The sequence below is a fragment of the Lynx canadensis genome, chromosome C1 (assembly GCF_007474595.2).
Source record: "Lynx canadensis isolate LIC74 chromosome C1, mLynCan4.pri.v2, whole genome shotgun sequence".
Lineage (NCBI taxonomy): Eukaryota > Metazoa > Chordata > Mammalia > Carnivora > Felidae > Lynx > Lynx canadensis.
This window is the reverse complement of record NC_044310.1, coordinates 207,013,885-207,034,103: the sequence shown is the minus strand read 5'-3', so window position 1 is coordinate 207,034,103 and position 20,219 is coordinate 207,013,885. Positions and strand designations below refer to the sequence as shown.

At 50.5% G+C, this 20,219-nt stretch overlaps 1 protein-coding gene across 1 annotated transcript in view; it reads left to right on the top strand.

Moving 5' to 3' along the window:
• The first annotated feature begins 1,436 nt into the window (after positions 1-1,436).
• Positions 1,437-20,219, top strand: part of SERPINE2 (serpin family E member 2) — a 62,635-nt gene continuing 43,852 nt past the window's right edge. Inside the window, exon 1 of the mRNA XM_030325855.1 lies at positions 1,437-1,535. The gene's annotated coding sequence lies outside the window, so the exon portion shown is untranslated. The remainder of the gene's footprint in view (positions 1,536-20,219) is intronic.

Sequence of the window (20,219 nt, the reverse complement as noted above, 5' to 3'; positions counted from 1 at the left end):
GAGTGGTGCCCTGAAGTATAAGGAAGCAGTGATGAGAAGATCATGGGGGCTAGGGGGAGCATTTCAGGCAGAGAGGACAAGGAAAAAGCATTTATATCCTGCCCTGTAATTAAGTATGAATATTAGGCATGACTGTAAAATAATGAAGCAGGTTTTCTTTCGGTGGACTGTGTTTCCTTTTTATTTTAAGAGCCAAACCTTCCCTAGCATATTTCTCTATAAGAGAGGCTGTGAATACCCTTAGGCTGGCCCAGATTTCACACTTTTGAAAGTGACTCCTTCACCCCGACAGGCACACACCGTCTAGCATGGCCGCCCACACACCGAATGTAGATCATCCAAGTTGCTCTCATCAGTAGACGCAACCTCATTTCACGGCCGTGTCTTAGATTCGCCACATTTCCTTCTCACAGTTGGGGCCGTGGGCCTGCTGGCACGGGTTCCGCACTGAGGGCAACAGGACTTATGTCATTAAAGTTGTGTCCCCACAAACCCAAGTTGGCACAAAGGAGGACTGCAAGCCAGGTAACGCAGCTGGGAGCCTGAGGGTGCTACGTCTCCGGGCCTCTGGGGTCTGCGCCTCTGTCGCGCACAAGGTCCCAGCAGTTTTAGTTGGCGATTGGGAAGGGCCGGATTCCCAGGACTCTGCGGGTACCTCGCGCCGTCACCGCAGCCACGACTCCAGATTTCCGGATTCCCTTGTCTGCCATCTGCCTCCGGCGACCGGCCCACCTAGGAGAAGTCGGCTGAGGGGCACCCTGCGAAGCGCCTCGCGGGGTCATCTGCCCCTCCCCGGCCGAGACCTGGCACCGTTACCCCCATCACCCCGCCCGGTGGGCACTGTCCCGGGGCAACCCCCCCCCCCCGCCCCGTCTCCTCCCGGGGGGTGGGGGGGAGGGTGCAGCCAACACGACTTGCCAGCATCCCCGGGACGCGCCGCGAGCCCTAGGGTCCCTCCCTCTCCGCGCGCGCACACACACACACACACAACACACACACACGCACCCACACCCGGACCCCGGCGACCCACGTGCAGCTCGGCCCGGGGCTGGCGCCGCACCTCGGGCTCGGCGCGGCCTCCGGCGCGTTCCGGGCGCAGCCCCGCGACGTGGAGCCCTGGGGGGCGGCCTCCGCGCGGCCGCGGCCGGAGTGGGGGCGTCCCGGCGTGCGGGCGCGGGGACGCTGCGGCCCGCTGGCACACAAAGGAGGCGGCGGGAAGGCGGGGCGGGGCGGGCCGGGGGCGGGGGCGGCAGGAAGGGGCGGGTGCGGGGCGGGCGGCGATAAAGCCCCCGCCGCCGCGACCGCCCAGCTCGCGCTGTGGGGCTGCCGGGCCGGCCGGGCTGCGCTGCGAGGGCAGGAGGCGCCGCCGCCTCTCCGCTTCCCGGACCTGCCTCGCCGCCGCCGCCGCCGCCGCCGCCGCCGCCGCCGCGGCTCTCCGTCCTCCGACTCTCCGCCCCGCCGCCACCCGGCTCCGGCTCCGGCTCGGGCCGCGCCGCCCTCGGCCGCCGCCACCTGGGGATCCCGAGCGAGGGGCGGTGAGTACGGGCTGCGGGCGCCCGGGGGCGGGAGGGGCGCGGCCGGCGGGGGTCCCTCCTCCCCTCTCCCCACCCCCCTGCGCCGGCCACGGTGCCGGAGCTCCGCGCGCCGCCCCGCTCCGCGACCTTGCGCCCGGCCCGGGGGGCGTGCGGGGCGAGCGGGGCGAGCGGGGCCCCGGGGCGGCGACGTCGAGGCGGAGGAACTTTCTCAGCCCGCCTCGGGCTGCCTCGGGCTGCCTCGGCCGAGGCTGCGTGCGCGCCCGGCTCCGCGCCCGGCCCGCGGGGAGCCCGAGGAGGACCCGGGCCGGGCGAGGAGGGGCCGCGACGGCCGTGGCGTCCAGGTGTGCCCGCAGCCGGGGAGCCCCGGGGCCCGCGTGGTTTCCGCCGGCGCATCCTCGCTGGCGCCGGTGACCCTGAACCTGAGGTACCCAGGTACGAGGCAGGCGTCCCCCCACCCCGTGCTTGGCGTGTGCGCTGCCCGATGGGGAAAAGACAAACCGACTCTTGTGTTTACCGCTGGCCGAGCCGGGTGGGGGCGACCGGTGGTTTGGGGCAGAGCCTTTAAATTGGCCTCTGACAACCAACTCAGCCCCATGGAGCAGATTTTTGCCATTCTCACCATCTGTAGAGATGGGAATCGAGGCAGCGATCAGTGGCTACAGGTAAGGTGAAAGTACTCGGGAATTCTGGGCGGAATTAGGTGTTTAATTGGCCTCCCAACTGAGCGGGGATGGAGGGCTTCTATTACATAAGATAGCACTCCACCTTCAGGTATTATGGGAGACGCTACTGAAGGTTTTAGTGTTTTAATGAACGAAAAATAATCTTCGTGTGTGTCTCTCTTGAGAAATCGCAAACGCTGCCGTGTGTTGCTTTGGCCACTTTGCAGAGACCGCGCTTATATTTAGCACCAACATAAAAAGGTGTTTGAAGGTTTGACGTCCGCTTTCAAGCCGGGAAGCAGTTGACTTTTCTGAACTGTTCAGGAATAATTTACGTGGTAATTTTGTACTTTAGAGATTTTCTATCCAAAGTTGAACAGAGATAACTGGAAGAAATGTAAGCATTGCTAATTTGTATATCTAAAGCACAGTTCAAACATTGAAGATATTTTCAGTGCTGTCTGCATATCTAAATCAGTAATTATTGCTGTTTGCAAGTATTTCAGCAAAAATTTTCTTCAGCTATGCAAATGAAGGTGTTAACCCAAAGAATCTAGGGATCCTTTCAACTCTCAAATTTTGATTCTGTATTAAAATGACGCTTGAAAATATTGTACTATGGGGGGGCAATTACTGAAGGTCATAAAGATGTCCTCCGTATTTTATTTTATTCTGAACAAAAGTGAATTTAAGCAGAAAATCTCCACCTCCTATGAACTTCACATGTTAGTGTAATTTTCAAAGGGCAAAAATGACTCAGTCTCCAAAGGACATTAGTTTTTAAGTTCCGCACATGGGTGATTAACTACCAGTCAGAGAGATTGAGGTGTTAGAGTTGGACATGAGCCACGTCCTACCTACCCCTCCGTGTGGCCATCTTCTGCCAACCAGTCCTTCTCCTTTGGCCTGGGGGCCCTTGGCTGGGCTTTTTCTGTCCCTCGGGTCCCAAAGTCCATGGAGGGCGTGCTCTCTAGTCCCACTTCTGTGACCATCTTAAATGAGGTTACCTCCATGCACTCTAGCGACTGAGTCCCCTGACTACATCCAAGTCTTGCTCTCGCTCAGAGATCCTCATCTTCTGAAATCAGGAACCTCATTGTCTGAATGTCTCAGCCACAAGCTCCTGCCTTCCAGGTGGCCACCCGGTGCTCCCACTGCAACTCTTCCTCAACACAAGAGACTTCTTCCCCTCCCTCCTTCCCGTGTGACAGGTGACATCGCGGCCGGCTCTACCAGGAAAGTAGGGGCCACTGAGCTGAAGTCTTTCCGTGTCCTACCCCATTTCCCTCCTGCAAACCTTTCCGAATTTACCCCCTCACCCGAGAAACCTTCGTAAGCATCTGCTGTGTCCAGGTGCTTTGCTTGGTCCTGATGTGGCAAATATAGCGGGTCCCTGGCATCTGTCTTGGAATGGCCATTCTTGCGGGAGGAAATAGACAAAAAGCAAACGTAATCCTGCTTTGGTAAAATAAATGGGACAGAATCATAGGAGCTGGGGCAGGGAACTTAGGGAAAATTAGAGGGAAGGCCTTTCTTTGGCGTGCCAAGTGGCACGGCCTAGTATCTCCCTGTGAACTCTTATTGAATGGTATTTTTAGAATGCCATAGCCCTGCTCCTCCCTGCACCCCCACCTTGTCCCCAGTGACCACTGTGTCTCCCCAGGCTTCTTAAGCAAGTTAATGCTTCTCCAGTCGCTGCCTTCTTCTTCTCCGCTCCCTGCAAGCTGGCCAGAGGCCCCCCCAGAGTAGGAGAAGACCCCGTGATTCCTGAATGGTGATCCTGCAGATTCTCTCTCAGTCTCCGTGCACCATTGGATGCGGACCTTTCCTACCTTCCTGATACCTTTTTTCCCCCCTCCCTAATTGCCATGTCCCGTTGGTTTTCCCTCTGCCTCCCTTGCCTCTCCAGTACCTCCTGTGGTTACCCAGGGCTCTGCCCTGACCCCCATTCTGCTCTACGTAGAGTCATTGGACGAACCACATTCCCCACAACTTCAACTATCTCCAGTACAAAGTGAGTCCCAGATTGGTGTCTCCAGCTAGTTGCCTACAGTCTGGTGGCTTATCTGTGCCCTGTAGGCAAGAAAAAAAAAAAAAAGAAACCCACCATGTGTCTAAGACTGATTGATTTAAGTTATCACCATATCACCATTCACCCCATACCCATTTCATCGTTGGCCAAAATTTGTCACTCTTTTTTTCTTTCTTTTTTTTTTTTTTTTGGTGGTGGTGGCTCGGCCAGTCACTAGGGTATTAAAGCAGGAACCTCCTGGTAATGCCAGACTCCTCCAGCACCACCCCCCCCCACCATGCAGTCACCAGGTCCTATTGTTTCTCCACGTGGTGAAAAGTTCCACAGACCTCTACTCTAGTCACGGTGGCCCCGCCCTGCTTCAGGGTCCAGAACCAGCAAAATGGTAGCCAGTGTGCCATTTCCAGGGGGCAGATGTGTTGTTGGCCTGAACGAAGCGTACAAAAATTGGGTTCGTATCAGAAATGTTAAAATGTCGCCTGGATTTATAGCTTCTCTAAAAAAATCAGAAGACCCGGAAGGAACATGAGGCCTCCAATCCCACGCGGCAACCCATGGCGGGCATGGAGTTTCCATTGCCCAACTACGCTGGAGGTGGCTTCCTTCCTGGTTTCTTCTGGACCTGTGGTCCTCATTTACAGGAGCTTCCTGGTTCCTGTGGGCTTTGGAGTTAGCACCCAGAGGCTGGGAGACCATCGACAGCCTGTGAATCCCTGGTGTCTAACTATATGGCACCCTGCCATGTCTCTTATGCCTAGTTTTGCACCCCTTTCAGCCATCTTCCACATGTGCTGGGATGACTTTCATCCAGTGCCCCAAGTCCGAATCTGCTCGTGTCCCTCTTTTTTTTTTTTAGATGTTTATTTTTGAGAGGGAGAGAGAGAGAGAGCGCCAGCAGGGGAGAGGCAGAGAGAGAGGGAGACACAGAGTCCGAAGCAGGCTCCGGGCTCTGAGCTGTCGGCACAGAGCCCGACACAGGGCTCGAACTCACAGACCGTGAGATCATGACCTCAGCGGAAGTCAGATGCTTAAGGGACTGAGCCAGCCAGGCACCCCTGCTTGTGTCCCTCCTAATGAAAACTCTGCCTCCCTCTTGCCTTTGGGGCAAACCCTGACTCTGGAGGAGCGGCTCCATTGTGTCGCAGGTTAGCTGTCTCAAACTGGAAGGTAAACTACTGTCTTCATAAGGTGTCGTACCTCAGTGTCTCAAAAAACGCTTGTGAGCCTCTGTAGGGAGGGTGGTGAATCGTAGTGTTGCCTCACCTGGGTCGAGATGCAGTCTCCACTGTTTATAAACCGTGTCCACAGACCTCACCACCCTCCTCCTTCCTCACAAGTGCCTCGGGAGTGGACGGGACAGGGTGGATTCCGCAGTCTCCCTACTCTCCTGGGACCCTTCAGCCCCTGGAACGTGGCGGCCCCATTTCATACATGGCGTCCAGAGTCCGGCCTTGTGCTCCCGGGCTCACTCTTTGGACAGTCGTGCCGCAGAGCTCCTCAGCACTCAGCCAGAGAACTGGCCACAGTGCTCTGCCACTCTCCCCAGCAACTCCTCAGATTGCTGGCCCTTTGTGATGACATGGGAGAGTCTAAGTTTTCTTCGTCTTCTTCCCACTTCCCTGCCCTGCCTTTTTAAAACCTTATGTTCTTGCAAAACTGACCTCCTGCAGACTCCTCACCCCACGGGGCTGCCCAGGCCCCCTTGCTCCTACTGGACCTCTGCCTAGAATTCTCTCTCCACCTTCTGCGTTCACTGGTTCGCTGTCTGGCTAACTCCCCCCTTTTTAAGACTCAGGTCCATGGTCCCCTGTTCCAGAAAAGTCTGTCCTGAAAATCACTATCCCCGGCCCTCTATGGCATGTGTGGAGTGTGCATACACATGTAAACCCTGCCCCGTGGAGCCCTCTCTGATGACAGTGTGTCATACCTACAGATTTTACCCATTAGACTCTAAGTGCAATGAAGGCCTCCTGTATTTTAGCTTCATTTGCACCAGCCAGTGGTGCATGACCCAGAGGCACTTAACGGATATCTGAACTGAACCGTACTTCTATTTTTCTTAAGTTTACTACACGCTTTATGAACTAGTGCTTGTGTTTTGGGCTTGAAGGGGACCTTTCCCCTCCGCCCCACTCCCAGACCTCCACTCTTGTCCTGGTACTTCTGCATTAAATATATTTCTTCACGTTAAAAAAAAGGGGGGGGAGGGGCACCCGGGTGGCTCAGTCAGTTAGGTGTCCGACTCGGGCTCAGGTCATGATCTCGTGGTTTGTGGGTTCAAGCCCCGCGTCGGGTTCTGTGCTGAGAGCTCAGAGCCTGGCGCCTGCTTCGGATTCTGGGTCTCCTTCTCTCTCCGGCCTCCCCCCACCTGTGCTCTGTCTCTCGAAAATACATAAATGTAAAAAAGCAAAAATTAAAAACAAGAAAATCTTTGATTCCTCGTGACTTTTGAGATAGAACATTACTTAGAAGAAAAGCAAAAATCTAACCCAGAAGTACTTCCGTCTCTACGTTCGCTTCAGCTATCCTCATCTGAACCTCTTTTGGCTTGATTCAGCCTTCTTTGAGGTCCACTGGCTAGGCTGTACTCCCTGTTTTGTGGTTTGTACAAGGTAGGAGAGAATGCACTCTGGTTTATTTCCGTTAACCTTTTCGGTGGCGGTAATGCTTGCCCTCTTGCTGACTCCCCCCCACTCCCTTGGCAGTTTTTTTGGCTAATGTCTTCAGTCAAGTTTGATGAGAAGAGTTGGGAGAGAGTCTGGGCTGTGCTGCCAGGGGTTTGTATAGTTAGTCATCCAGGACTGAATTTTTTTTGTCTATACAATGGGTGTGATGAAATTATGATCTCAAAGATGTCATTAAAAAAAAAATGTAACTTCTTGACTTATTTTTCTTTTTGACCCAGCTTTCTCCTAAATATGTCAGATCTAGGTGAATTTTTTTAAGTGCATTGTTTTGTGTTCATCTACATGAAATTCTTATCCCTCTCTCCTAAGTCTCTGAAATCATTCAACTTGGCTCCTTTGTACTCAGAAATGGCATTGAGGGCCAGCGTGAAGATCGAGTTGGTCTTCCCACTTAAAGGCATTTATAAAAATGTTAAATACATTGGGTCCCCTATACTTGATCTTTTTTGTAAACCATTTCTCGACCCATGAATATGCCTATCTTCTCTTCCCAGAACCATCTTTCCTCATGAGTAGATTGCATGTCTGATCTGCAAATCAGCATTGGGTTAAAAAATAATAATAATAAAATACCTTTAGGTGTGGAGTGGATTCAAATGCAATAAACTACATCTTTAGGTGATTTCTTATGTATAAGTTCACAATTTATGTAAGAACACTGAAAGAGTAGTATTTTGTTTCTCTTTTGAGAAACGCTGCCTTTCACTCAACGGGGCAAGTCTATTTACATAGTCAATGATTCTTCCCTTGTTCTGCTCTTGGGTTTCTAGGTCTGGATGTAAGCCCAGGGCAGAGAGGTTGGTGTTCCTTCTGGGACTCTTTATTGTGCATGGGGATGTACACCCAGCCGAAGCAATCCTCTGTTTGCAGCTTCCGTTCTGCATTTTGACAAACGTGTCCCTGTCTCATCCTTGAATTCCTTCAGCGGTTGGGGTGGACGCTCTAGGTCAAGATCAGCGCAGGAACACCTCATGCTCTTGCTCCAATTTGACCTCAGCCTTTGCCCTTTGCTTCAGAAGGGATAATTTGAGAATTGGAATCCACTGTGCCTTTCTATTTTTATTAGTTAATTCGTGGGAGAAAGATAATGTGGAGGAGGTTTTGCTATAACAGGGGAAAACCAAAATCCCATGAAAAGGCAGAAAGGATTTCTTGTAGTGACTGCACATCTTGGTAAATGTACTTTGTTTTGTTTTTGTAATGCCCTCCCCCCATCACTGCAGCCAGAACTCTGGTAACCTGGGGAATTTCTCTTAAGAGCATACCAAAAATAGCATCAGCACTTTCTCCCCACACTTTCCCTTTCTACTTAGTGCCAGCTAATATAGCTACAGAAAAAATAACCACTTGTTTTCGCCCAAGTTTTTAGGGACCAAATCTTGAAAGTGGGTGTGGTATGTGAGAGAATTTAACACCAAATACGAAGCCCACTCGAAAACAACCAAGGTGACCGCAAATGAAAATAGATTTCTCTTCCTTTGTTTTGAGAAAATGCTATATAAATAATGGCAGTGTTTGCTTCCACTATATTTATTCTTCATTCTTGAAATAAGGACTCCACTTAGGACGGAAACTATTTTGAGGATTTGATCACTGCTGGGATTATATGAGCTCTTAACTACGGCATTGTCTTTCGGTTACAAATGCAGAAATCCCTATCAGAATAAGTGATGCAGGGGTGCCTCGGTGGCTCAGTAAGTAGGTTAGGCGTCTGACCCTTGACTTTGGCTCAGATCATGGTCTTGCGGTCCGTGAGTTGGAGCCCCGAGTCGGGCTCTGTGCTGACAGCTCGGAGCGTGGAGCCTGCTTCGGATTCTGTCTGTCTGTCTCTGTCTCTCTCTCTGTCTCTCCCCCATCCCCCCAGCTCGTGCGCGCTCTCTCTCTCTCTCTCTCTCTCTCAAAAATAAATGAACATTAAAAAAAATAGATGATGCAAAGACATGGCATGCAAGGGGGGAACCTATTGGCTTACATTGCTGATCCTGAATTGGCAGGGGTGTCTCTGGCCCTGGACTGAAACCAGAGACTCGGGGCTTTAGAGCTCTCCTCTCTCCCTCCGTGTCTCTTTGCAGGCGGTCTTCATCCTCTCCAAAAGCAAAAGCGCACGTAGCTCCAGGCTTACCTCCCAACAGCCTCAATGACCAAGAGGAAAGAGGGGCTTCCTGCCAGGCCAGTTGGAAAAATCCTAGGGAGGTACTCTGATTGGCTCAGTTCGGGTCATGTGCCTTTCTCTGGACCAATGGCTGTGGTGAGGGGAATGGGATACTCTGATTGGGCAGAGTCTGAGTCACATGTTTAGACCTGTGGTCAGGAGGGGAAAGAGCCTTGGATGGGGTGTGCTGGACAGGCAGGTTACCCCCACTGCCATTAGTATTTGTTTTCAGTCTGCAGAGGCTGTCTGGGGCCTCCTGGGGCCTCATCCCTGCCTGTAGGACAGATACTAGTGTTCTTTCCACCAGCTCGGTTGGGAAAGGCATGTGCCCCGGCGGAAGTATCCATTGCCCGACGTGCAGCCTGTGTGTGTGTGTGTGTGTGTGTGTGTGTGTGTGTGTGTGCGCGCCAGAGTCTGAACCCAGGTGTGTAAACGTGTGAGCCGTTTGAGCTGATACCACGAATTTTCAGAGATTTAGAACTCGTCAATAGTTATAACTTCTCAAAAAGAAGTTCTCGTGAAACTCCGTGCCTCCGTGCAGAAGGACCCATGTTCCCGCTTGGCTGCATGGGATCCTTAAGTAACACAACCAAAACTCACCAGATGGGAAGAGGCTAGCATTTTTGTGTTCTGTTGGAAGTCACATTTTTCTGGCTCTTGCTCCCCACCCAGTTTATTCCTTAGACGCTTGTTTCTTCCCTGGGACTCCAACTCTAAAATTAGTACTGACCTTTGGCTCAGAAAGGTAGAGTACATTACCCGGAGTCCGAGGGAATAACTTAGGCTGAGCTGGATAAAAGTCCGCATCACCAAAAAACAAGTGTGACACGACTTTTAAAAGATACCTAATTGAACTCCACAAACGTGTACAGACTGAGCTTAGGACACTGGTTGAGGTTTAACTTCTGTTTCATGGGTTTTTTGGTTTTGTTTTTTTCATGTATGCCTTTTGTTCAAAATCTGTCCTATCCACGGGGCGCCTGGGTGGCTCAGTCGGTTAAGCGGCCGACTTCGGCTCAGGTCACAATCTCATAGTCCGTGAGTTCGGGCCCCGGTCGGGCCCTGTGCTGACAGCTCGGAGCCTGGAGCCTGTTTTGGATTCTGTGTCTCCTTCTCTCTGATCCTCCCCCATTCATGCCCTGTCTCTGTCTCAAAAATAAATAAACGTTAAAAAAAAAAAAAAATCTGTCCCATCCTCGTCTCCTTGCGCAGTGTAGTGAGTAAGAGTATGAAGGGCTTGGAAGGGCTTGGAGGCCCACAGACTGGTCTGAATCTCAATTTGGTCAGTCACTAGCTAGAGGCCAGGAGGCCACAGATGACTCACTAAACTTCTCCGAGCCTCAGTTTCTTCACTTGTGAGTTGGGCATGAAGGTATCCCCGTCTGAAGCCTGTGGGGACGAAGTGGGCCGTATACTTCAGGTGCTGAGCACAGGGACGAGAACGGAGCTGACTTCCGGAGCATAAATGACGTGGCGGTGGGGTTCCCTCCGTCCCAGGAGTCCAGGTGAGCTCCTCACTCCTGTGGGACGCACGTTCGCGTGGTGTCTCTGATCGAGCGAATGACTCACTCGCCCTGTTGAGTTCGCGTGCTTGGTTTCCAGGCCTGTAACGCTCTGGGCGGGCTGTACTCCTAGCCATCGGCTGGTCGTCTGTGCATTCTGCAGGCTTCCACCTCTTCCGGTACTGGCCATGCAGCAAAGGATGGCCGGTGCGTGAAATAAGCTACCCACCCCCCGTGTGAGGATGTATAAACGCTGTGTTACCAGTTCTTTCTGGGGGCACACCGCAGGCTAGCGCTGTCAGGTTGGGGGCTTTTTTTTTTTTATGTTAGTTGTGAAGAATCAATAAATGTCTCTACAGCATGGAAACACTATTTGGTTTAATATTGTGGCCTCTGCGAGTGTAGCATCCAGAGCCTTCTTTTTGTTCTTGTCTTTTAGGCTGTGAGAAAGTCCGGTGGGCAGTGCCACCCATTGATATGCAGATACCTAGAAATAATCATTTGAAACACACGCTGAATGTATTTAAAACACGCGGTCATGTAATTATGCTTTGATTCCCTCGCTGTGCAGAAGGGTTCGATGCCCGTTGGACCTAACCTCGGCAAACGTTCCCGGATAGGAAATGTATTTTCTGCTGCCACTGAGAGGAGACTTTCGGGTTTTACGGGCAGAGAGCCGTTTGGGATTTTAGACGGCACTCAGCGCCTGCCCACACCTGAACTGTTGCTCGGACAGTGGGATGGGGATGCCAGGGAGGTGGATTCTGCGTGATGACTTAATTATAAACCTTCCTTTCCCTGAAGGTGTGGATCTCGTCTTTGAAATTAATTTACTCATAGACCCCTATCGTCTTAGGCCGAACCTGTGTTCATTTCTTAATGACACGTAATTAAAATATCAGTTTGGAGGATTGGCCAGAGAATGCCAAAGTATTCATAGTAAACCTGTCCTTGTGCAGAACAGTGGTATATCATGAATATCAAAGTGCTCAGCATACTAACCGTGAATGAATTTAGCAAGTGCTGGAAATACAGTGGTTCCCGTGCGTGTATGTTACTCATTAGCCTAACATTTCTTTCGGGTAGGATAAATATATATATTTTTACATGTGCGATGGCAAAATCATGCTTTTTATCTCACTCTCTACCTTGTGTTGTAGTTCTGTGTGTCTTATCTGCCCCGTTAGGAACGCTCAAGGGTTTTTTGGTCTGTCTTATCCTCCTGGGTTCTTTCCACAGTAGCTGCTGCAGAGGAGCTCAAAAGGGAAGAAGGAAACGAAAGAGCCTGGATCATCAGTGGGTCAGATACGTCGGGCACATTTTATACATGACCTTTTGAATGTCAACCACCCTTGTAAGGTAGAAATTAGTCCTGGCCGGCAGGTGAGAAAAGGGAGATTTGGGTGTGCGCAGCACTCTGCTGAGAATCTCGCCCCTGGGATAGTCACTCCAGGTCTGCGTGTCTCCCGGTGGAGATCTTGGATTCTGAAACATTGTTTCAGTGACTGACTGAGACTAAACAGTGGTGGCTGAGCGACAGTGCAGGGCGGCCCCACAGAGGAGAGGGCAGAGCGCTGCTGGACGGGGTGAACTTGGGAGTCAGATGAACCTGGGTTTAAACCGCAGCTCTACCGTTAGTATTTTTTTTTAAGTGTATTTATTTTGAGGGGGGGGGTGGTGAGAGCAAGGGAAGGGCAGAGAGGGAGAGAGAGAGAGAGAGAATCCCATGCAGACTCCATGCTGTCATTGCAGAGCCCGCTGTCGGGCTCAAATCTGTGAGCTGTGAGATCTTACTTAACCTGAGCTGAAATCCAGAGTTGGATGCTTAACCGACTCAGCCCCCCCGGTGCCTGTACAGTTAGTAGTTTTCTGTCCACAAAATACTTTTCCTCTCTGGGCTTCATTTCCAAAGGTAGGAAATGTTGCTGATGAGGGTAGTCCCTTCTTTGTATAGAAGGATAGTATTGTCCCTGTTTCACAGACAGGGACATAGGAAATAGTGACTTAAATCACTTGGCAAGGTCAGGGCTGAGACAGGTTGAGAACTCGTGTCTCTGCTCCTATCACTTGTCACCTCTCCGGTCACCAAGTCCGGGTACAGCAGCCAGAACTGCCATCACCTGTCACCCATCCTTGATTAGCGCCCAGAACACCGCACTGACTTGGAGACAGTCACCGTGCATTCCTTAGAGTCACTTGACTGATTCCTGTCTCCTTTCCTCTGTGTTGTTCACTCCCATCCTCCCAAAGAGGATTATTTCCAGAGAGGCAAGAGATCCGCAAGACTTACTCTTGATGGATCTGCCCCACACAGGACTTCAAAGTGGCCGTCGTATCATGTTTGGGTGCGTTTGGTTGAAGAACTCGTCTTTTCAGCCGGGTCCTCTGAGGCACACAGAAGTATCCACAAGACAAGTTGACCTTTGAGGATCTTACATGTTTCAGTAGAAAGGGCATATCTGTGATACTTTAACAGCTCGAGAGCCGTGGTAGACTGTAGTGGGGGGAATCAATAAGGGGGTGCATTTTCTGTAGAGGATTTCAATGAAGTAGCAAAAATACCTCAAAATCGCTTAGCTTTTTATTATCATCAAGTACCATAGTGATAAGCTCTTCTTCCGCTGGAGTAGACCCATCATCCTGATGGACCCTCAGTACTGCACTGGGTCAGTAATTCACTGCCAGAATGAGTGCTCTGAATGAGATGTCCGGGAGGTCAGACTGGAGGGGATGGTGTGGACTGAATCACGGGGAAGGCTGCACAGATGCCCTCTCCCTCCCTCCTCGTGGGGAAGGACTCTAGGAGAGCAGTGTGTGACCCCCGATGAGCAGAGCGGTCACGGTGGCAGCATAAGTTGTGGGCTGTGGAAGCTCTTTACGTGCATTGCCCTCCTGCATTCTCTTGGCAACCTTGAAAGGCTGGTGGCCCAAGATTGTTCTGTAGACGAGGACCCCGGAGACTCCATGAAGTTTGAGAATGAGGGCGAGCGATGGACAGTCTTGGAGTGTCAATTTCCTTTCACATGAAATGACTCCCAGCTTTCAAGGAGTCTGGGAGGCTCAGCAGCGCTAATGCTAATGCCCTTTACGCAAAGAAGTTTCTTAAATATCAGTTGCTCCTAATGGCTGTGTGGGGGAGAGGTATGCCCATGCACGATGTGAAATGTTGTCAAGTAGCTGATAAACACAAATGTCTTAGCTAGCGCTCGTGGGTAATGCAGCCCTTGCTTTTTTCTTTCACCCTACCTTCGACAAAACCCTTTGTGCTTTAAATTTTGTGGAATTGCTACTTACTGATTTGTAGCAATAATAAGAGTTGGCCATTTCGTCTCTTTCCGTGCTCTCCATGGCTAAATCCAAGCAGGTAGTTCCTTCATGGAGGAGAGAATAGTTGTCTTTAGAAAAAAAAAGAAAAAGTTTTAGTGGATGACTCTGGAAAGGTGTGGAACTTTACAAGTTTTCTTCAAAATTTTTTTTTTGATTTTTTGGTTTTTGGTTTTTTTTTATAGAGCACAAGTGAGTGAGTGTGTGCAGGGGAGTGGCAGAGGGAGAGGGAGAATCTTAGGCAGGCTCCACAGGCTGAATCCCATGACTATGAGATCATGACCTGAGCCAAAATCAAGAGTCAGACACTTACGTGACTAGGCCATCCAGGCACCCCACAACTTTTCTTTTCATTGAATACTCATGGGTACAAGATGCTGGAGAACACAGAACTGCATTCAGGCCTGGTCTCTTCTGGGTTGGGCATGCAAGGCAAAAATGGTGTCTAAGTGATGCTTTAATAAGTCATTAAAAGACACTGAAATGTATAATTTTTCTTTGTGAATAAATGTTTTCTAATTTGAAAACTGCGTGCATGAATATGAAGTGAAAAATTTCCCCAGAATTGTTCTTTGGGGAAATTGGGCGTTGCTACATATTAGGGTCCTTTCAAACTCTTCCACTTACAAAGGTCATGATAAGTTCATTATTCAGAGTCCACCAAAAGCCTTTGATGGATGAGACTCATGAATGAGTCTTGGGAACAAAGGGAGAAGGACAAATAAGCCTGCCATCCCCTCAGTCTATATTTATTATGAACATTCATAGAGGTTGCATGATACAAAAGGGTTAGAAAAAGGCACAGAATTAGAATACAGGTTTAGTAATTATTTCTGAGGTCATGACTTCACAACTACCAAATTTTGAATGCTGTGTTCATTAAGGTAGTGCTAATTGCCGTAATAAATAAACCCAAATGTGTACCGTGGTACAGACTTCCACTTGTATCAATCCCAAGATGGGCATGTCTGTTCTGATCCTGGAGATTCAAGGAGCCAGCCTCTTTCCATCTTTTGGCTCCATATGATTTAGCAGGCGGTTTCCAAAAAGTCATGGTACTTGTCAGCATCGAGCTGGTGGAAGCAGAAAGATCACGGAGGATTGATTGCATATGGCGGCTTTTGATGGGCCAGGTCTGAGAGTGCCATACAGCAGTCCTGCTTCCATTTCGTTGACCGTGTTTCAGTCTCATGGACACTCCTACCTACAGCAGAAGCTAGGAAACGTAGCCCCAGCTCTGTGTTGGGGAAGCAAAAGAAATGGGTTTGCTGAGCGATAGCCGCTCTCTGTCAAGTGAATTCATGGAGACTGTTGAGGGTTTCATGAAAAAGTCACACACTCAGTAACATGCCGTGGAAATCATGTATATCTTTTCACCTATGAAGGCAACAGTCCCAGTGGCCTGTGCAAGGCTTCTCACGGCTTCAGATAGATTTTTCAGTGACAGCGTGGCACACAGATTTGAAAAGTGCTGTATCGTAGGCAACTTGGACGAAAAGGAGATGACGTGATCGGGAAAGTTGTGAGACAGCTCGGAGTGATGACAGGCTTGGAGAAGATGTCTGGGAAGACTCGGAGTGAAACTGCTTCGTGGAAGGGGAGAAGGGAAAGAAAAGTACTATTTCTAAATCCCAATATACGTGATATCCCATAGTAGTCATAAAGTTTGTTTAGTCGGGTTGACCAAACCTTGGGTGGGCAGGAGGGGGAGGTGTCGGGGACCTTCTCGTTGGGAAAAGAGGAGGTCTGTCCTATTTGGGAGATAACCATCTACTCAAGCACATGTGGTGCCTGGAACTTAGAGAAATGAAGCCCTTTATCCTGCAAGAAGGGGTGTCCTTCCAGTGTTGGAGAGCGTCGTCAGCAATGCTGGGAACGCCACGCGGGAGCAGAAGGGAATGGGATCCGTGCCAGCGCTGAGCTCTGCCTGCAGAAACGAAAGGACCCCAGGGATTGGACAAGGGAGAGGCAGGTGACAGCTCTGTCCTCTCTGGCAGAAGCCTCCGGCCGCGTCTGACTTGTGGGCATATCCACGTGGTTTCTCACTGGGTGCTGTGGGCAGATCAGTCAGTGTCTCTTCATCTCTGTTACCTCAGCTGTACCCGGGAGGGCTCGTGTGAGATTCGGTGAGATGACACATTCACAGGGCTGTGGACACAGTAGGAGCTCTCTAAATGCCCTTCTCTCCACCCGTGTCCCGCACAGCCAGCCACTCGCCAGCCTCCGTTGTTCGTGAACGTGGTCTCTGTGACTGGCTCTGAGAAACTGGGAGACGGTTCTCCCCCTATAAACTGTGCCTTCGTGACAGAAAGATGCTCAGCCCCTCCATCCCTAGAGTTTCCTCCCTGCGACATCTTACAGCAGGGGTTAGACAGAGGTAAGAAGGAGAGCTTTCATTAAGTCATTGACTTTTAATTCCAGAAAGCCTTGTTCTTGGGCCTTAGCTTTGGATGGGGGAAAGTTAAAAGCCTGGTCTTAGGAGGGAAGGGTGCGTGGAGCCTGAGAATTGTCCCCTCATCGCCCAGGATGATGTCTTACATGACCCTCAGAGCAACCTTTGGAGGTACAGATGGAAGAGAGGGGTTGTCATTGAGTCACAGAGCGCATACGCAATTTATCTGATGTAGGCAGGCCCGGGACTAGACTACAGGCCTGTCCCCCAGTTGTACTAACGCCAACACGGGTTCCTTCTGTGAAATAGCTGAACGCACGCCCCGCCACGTCCCTTCAGAAGGCATTCGGAGGGAGCTCGGCAGGAGGAATTGAGTCGGGCTAAAGGAAGAACCTATTTGGGCGGCTAAAGCCGAGCTTGAAATCCTACTTCCCATCCCTTAAGACGGTTTCCGAGCTTTGCAGGACTTTGCTGGTTCGGTGGTTGCTTGCCAGAAATAAACACGTAAATGTAGAGGAGGCTTCTTTGAAAATATTGCTTGGAGATTTTATTTGTTTACCTCTCTCGTACTGAAAGAGGTGAGCAAAACTTCAGCGATCATAGCAAAAGGAGCCAACTTAGTTATCTTCTCTTCCGTATCCCTCGTTCCCTCTTCCACTTCAGAAGTATTTCTAGATTCTGTGCCTGTAGATAACATGTGTATTTATTTCTGAAGATATCAGTCTCCTCTAATTTCCACCCCCCCCCCCAGAAGTTAAAATGTGGGGACCAGGCAACCATTCCCTCATACCCTTTCTCAACCTCCTCTGTGTAACTATTTCGCTTGTAATCTATGCTGAAAACGCCCCGCTTGTGGGACTCCGGTGGGGTTCTTTGGATCTCTTAGGCCGAGCCTGGGTGAAGAGGGAGCTTACTCACCAGAACTAGATGGGAAACTGAAGAAGAAGGGATGAAAGTGTGCCCAGGTATCCCGGGATCACTTCTGGGGGTACCGAAACTTACCTCAAAGCAGCCCTACCTTCCTCTAATGAAAAAGGGAAGATAACGGCTCTGTATCCACCACTGAATCCATTTTTAATACGGTCTTTCATATATCTGGAGGGAGGGCAGGAAAGTTGCTGCCTGCCTCTTTGCCCTGAGCCTTTCGTTCCTGAACTCTGTCCGTGAACCCACCTGGGCCTGGAGGCGTGTCGGGAGGCTGAGGGAGCCACGTGGCTGTCCCCTTCCCCTTCTCAGGCTCCGCAATACAAGTTCAGCCCTTTCCTGCCTTCCCTCTTGTTTCCCTGGGAAGAAAGGATTGTAAGTAAGTACCCAGCGGTGCCCAAGGGAGAAGCAAAAACCTAGGATGGGTCACCACATGTTGCCGTGTTCTATTTCCATGATGTCAGAGAAGCTGACTTTTCAGTTGTCCCCCAGCCCTCCCCCACCCCCTACCTCCGATGGCATCACTTAGGGGGACACCGGCACGCAGCACAGAGGAAAAGCTCGGATCCCATCAGGAGCCCCAGGAATGTTGCAGATCAGAGAGGCTAACGGTTACCACACTCCCAAGAGATGGAAGAATGAGAAGCTGGCCCTTTAGCCACCTAGCCCGCTGCCCACAGCAACAGCACCTCCGCGGGAAGCCCGCTGGCTATGGGAAGGTTGGTCGATCGGTCTCTTATGAAAGCACGCGGGACGGTGCCTGGCCCGAGTCCTAGAACTCAGCCTGGGTCTGTTCCAAAAGGCCTGTGGGGAAGTTCCTGGACCATCAGCACAGGAGGCTAAAAATTGTCAACACAGTTCCACACAGTAGATGCCTTTATCCTCCAGTGGCGGGGATGTCTACGTCCTCGTTACAGGTAATATGAGACATTAGCCCCTGGTGACAGGTTATCAAAATAGATCATTTTGGAGTCCTTTCGTTACTTCTCAATTCTGTTTCCTAATTTGTGGAACGAACGCGAGGGGTTAAAGGTTCGCATATCCAAGGAGTAACACTACTTTGCGAGTGGTACCTTCATTCCTTCAGTAACTGTATGTCGAGCGTCCATTGTTACTTTAAATTCCGACGCTTTTAGTTCCTCGTCAGTTTGGTTATCACTCGCCTGTTGCCACATTGCCGGTCACCCTTGTCATTGTGTGTTACTTAGGGTGCAGGACCGAGGGAACCGTGGTGTTGGGTAGGAAGTAGCGTGAGTATTTCGTGCAACTTCTAAAACTCTATTCGAAATGGAAAATGATCAGGAGTTCTGCAGCCCCCTTCCTCCAGACCCCGAGAGTCTGGGCACTCCTTCTTTGGCACCTGTTACTTTGACAACCCCTTTCTTTATTGCCACATACCCTGCCAACCACCATTTGATCAACCATCAAGAATATCGAGGCCTCCTTCCTAACTCCAGAGCAGTCCTGTGGGCATTGAAGAGATCACAGCTTGGGTTCCCAAGCGAAGGATGTTACACACAGTCCCTTCTTCCTGGTGGGCGTCTCACTGCCATTTTGGGAATTTTGTCTGGGCTGTGAGGTTTGAACCAGTCAAGTCTGAGTGCTTTCTCAGGAAACGCAGCTCTATTAAAGTCATTGTTTTAAAAGTCACTCGGAGCATTAAAATCCTCAGTCGTCAATTTGTAGTGTGAAAATTTAGAAGTGGTTGGGGCTTCAGGCGAGCAATATTGACTTAAACGTGCAGGGCGCTTTAAGACAGCGCTTGATTGTACATTTTAAAATAGGGAATGCAAATTGGAATTCCTCCTGGGTGCTTTAAATCATGCATTATATGTGCAGTATTTTCAATTAGCTGCAGAAAAAAATATGTTCTGTGTGGCTCTATTTTTACAGCTGGGAATTGCTCTGAGAACACAATTGACTGTTTCATACATGTGAGATTTATTTAAATGACTCATGGGGCATCTGCAGTTTAACCAATAATTGAAAATATTGTTGCAGTGTGGCAGGTAAAACGAGGATGTCAGCAGCATCCCATTAGTCAAAGGGGTTGGCAGTGGACAGGGAGCTGGTTCTGGGTTGAGATTCAGTCCTTCACGTTCCATTCCTGGGCTTTGCCACACCGTGAGAAGACTGCCTGCGGGTTCTGTCGGTTGTGGTCTCGGGGAAAGACCCCAAGCATGAAGGCGGTCTCTTATTTCTCTGGTTTCTCTCTCCTGTTTTCATGTGCCAGATACAGACAGAAGTTCTTACCAGATACGGGGAACCCCAACTCTTCTCTCACTCCCTATTCCTCCCCACCGTTCTCCACCAGCCACTTCCCATCAGACGGTACTGATGTGAGCTCAGATGTCACCTACAGCACCGATGCAGAAAGCCGAGTTGACTCTCGGGACGGACCAACCAGCCCCTCCCTGGTGGTTCGTGAATGTTCCTGGAATGCATGTTTCCACTGAAATGATGGCAGTGGCGGTTGGGTGATTATTAAAATGCATTATTGCTCAATGTGATACAAAGTATCGGTTGGGTATTTTGTGGGCAGCATTAAAGTCCTAACCACCTCTTTTTAATTTGTCTCTGGACCCCCGAGCATTTGTCAGTGTCTCCAGACATTTGGCTGTCGCAACTCAGGGGGAGGGGGTGTTACCAGCATCCAGTGGGTAGAGGTCAGGGACGCTGCATCCGACAGTGCACCGGACAGTCTCTCCCACCATGAATTTTTGTGCTTAAAATGCGAATAGGGCCAAAGTGGCGAAACCTTGTCTAGAATTTCGTTTCAGAAAAATGACTGCCCCAAATACGTTAGTACCTGAAGGGAGTTAAGCCGATAGCTGAAAGCCCGGCTTTTTTTTTTTTTTCATCAACACTTGATGACACGTTGAGCACCTCCGTGTCCCGTGTGCCATGTTGGATGCTGGAGGAGAGCGGTGAACGCGACAGACGGGCCGCCCCTCGCTCTCAGGCACAAGGAGGGGGGACGATGGCAAGTGTTCCGTTCAGGGGGGAGCG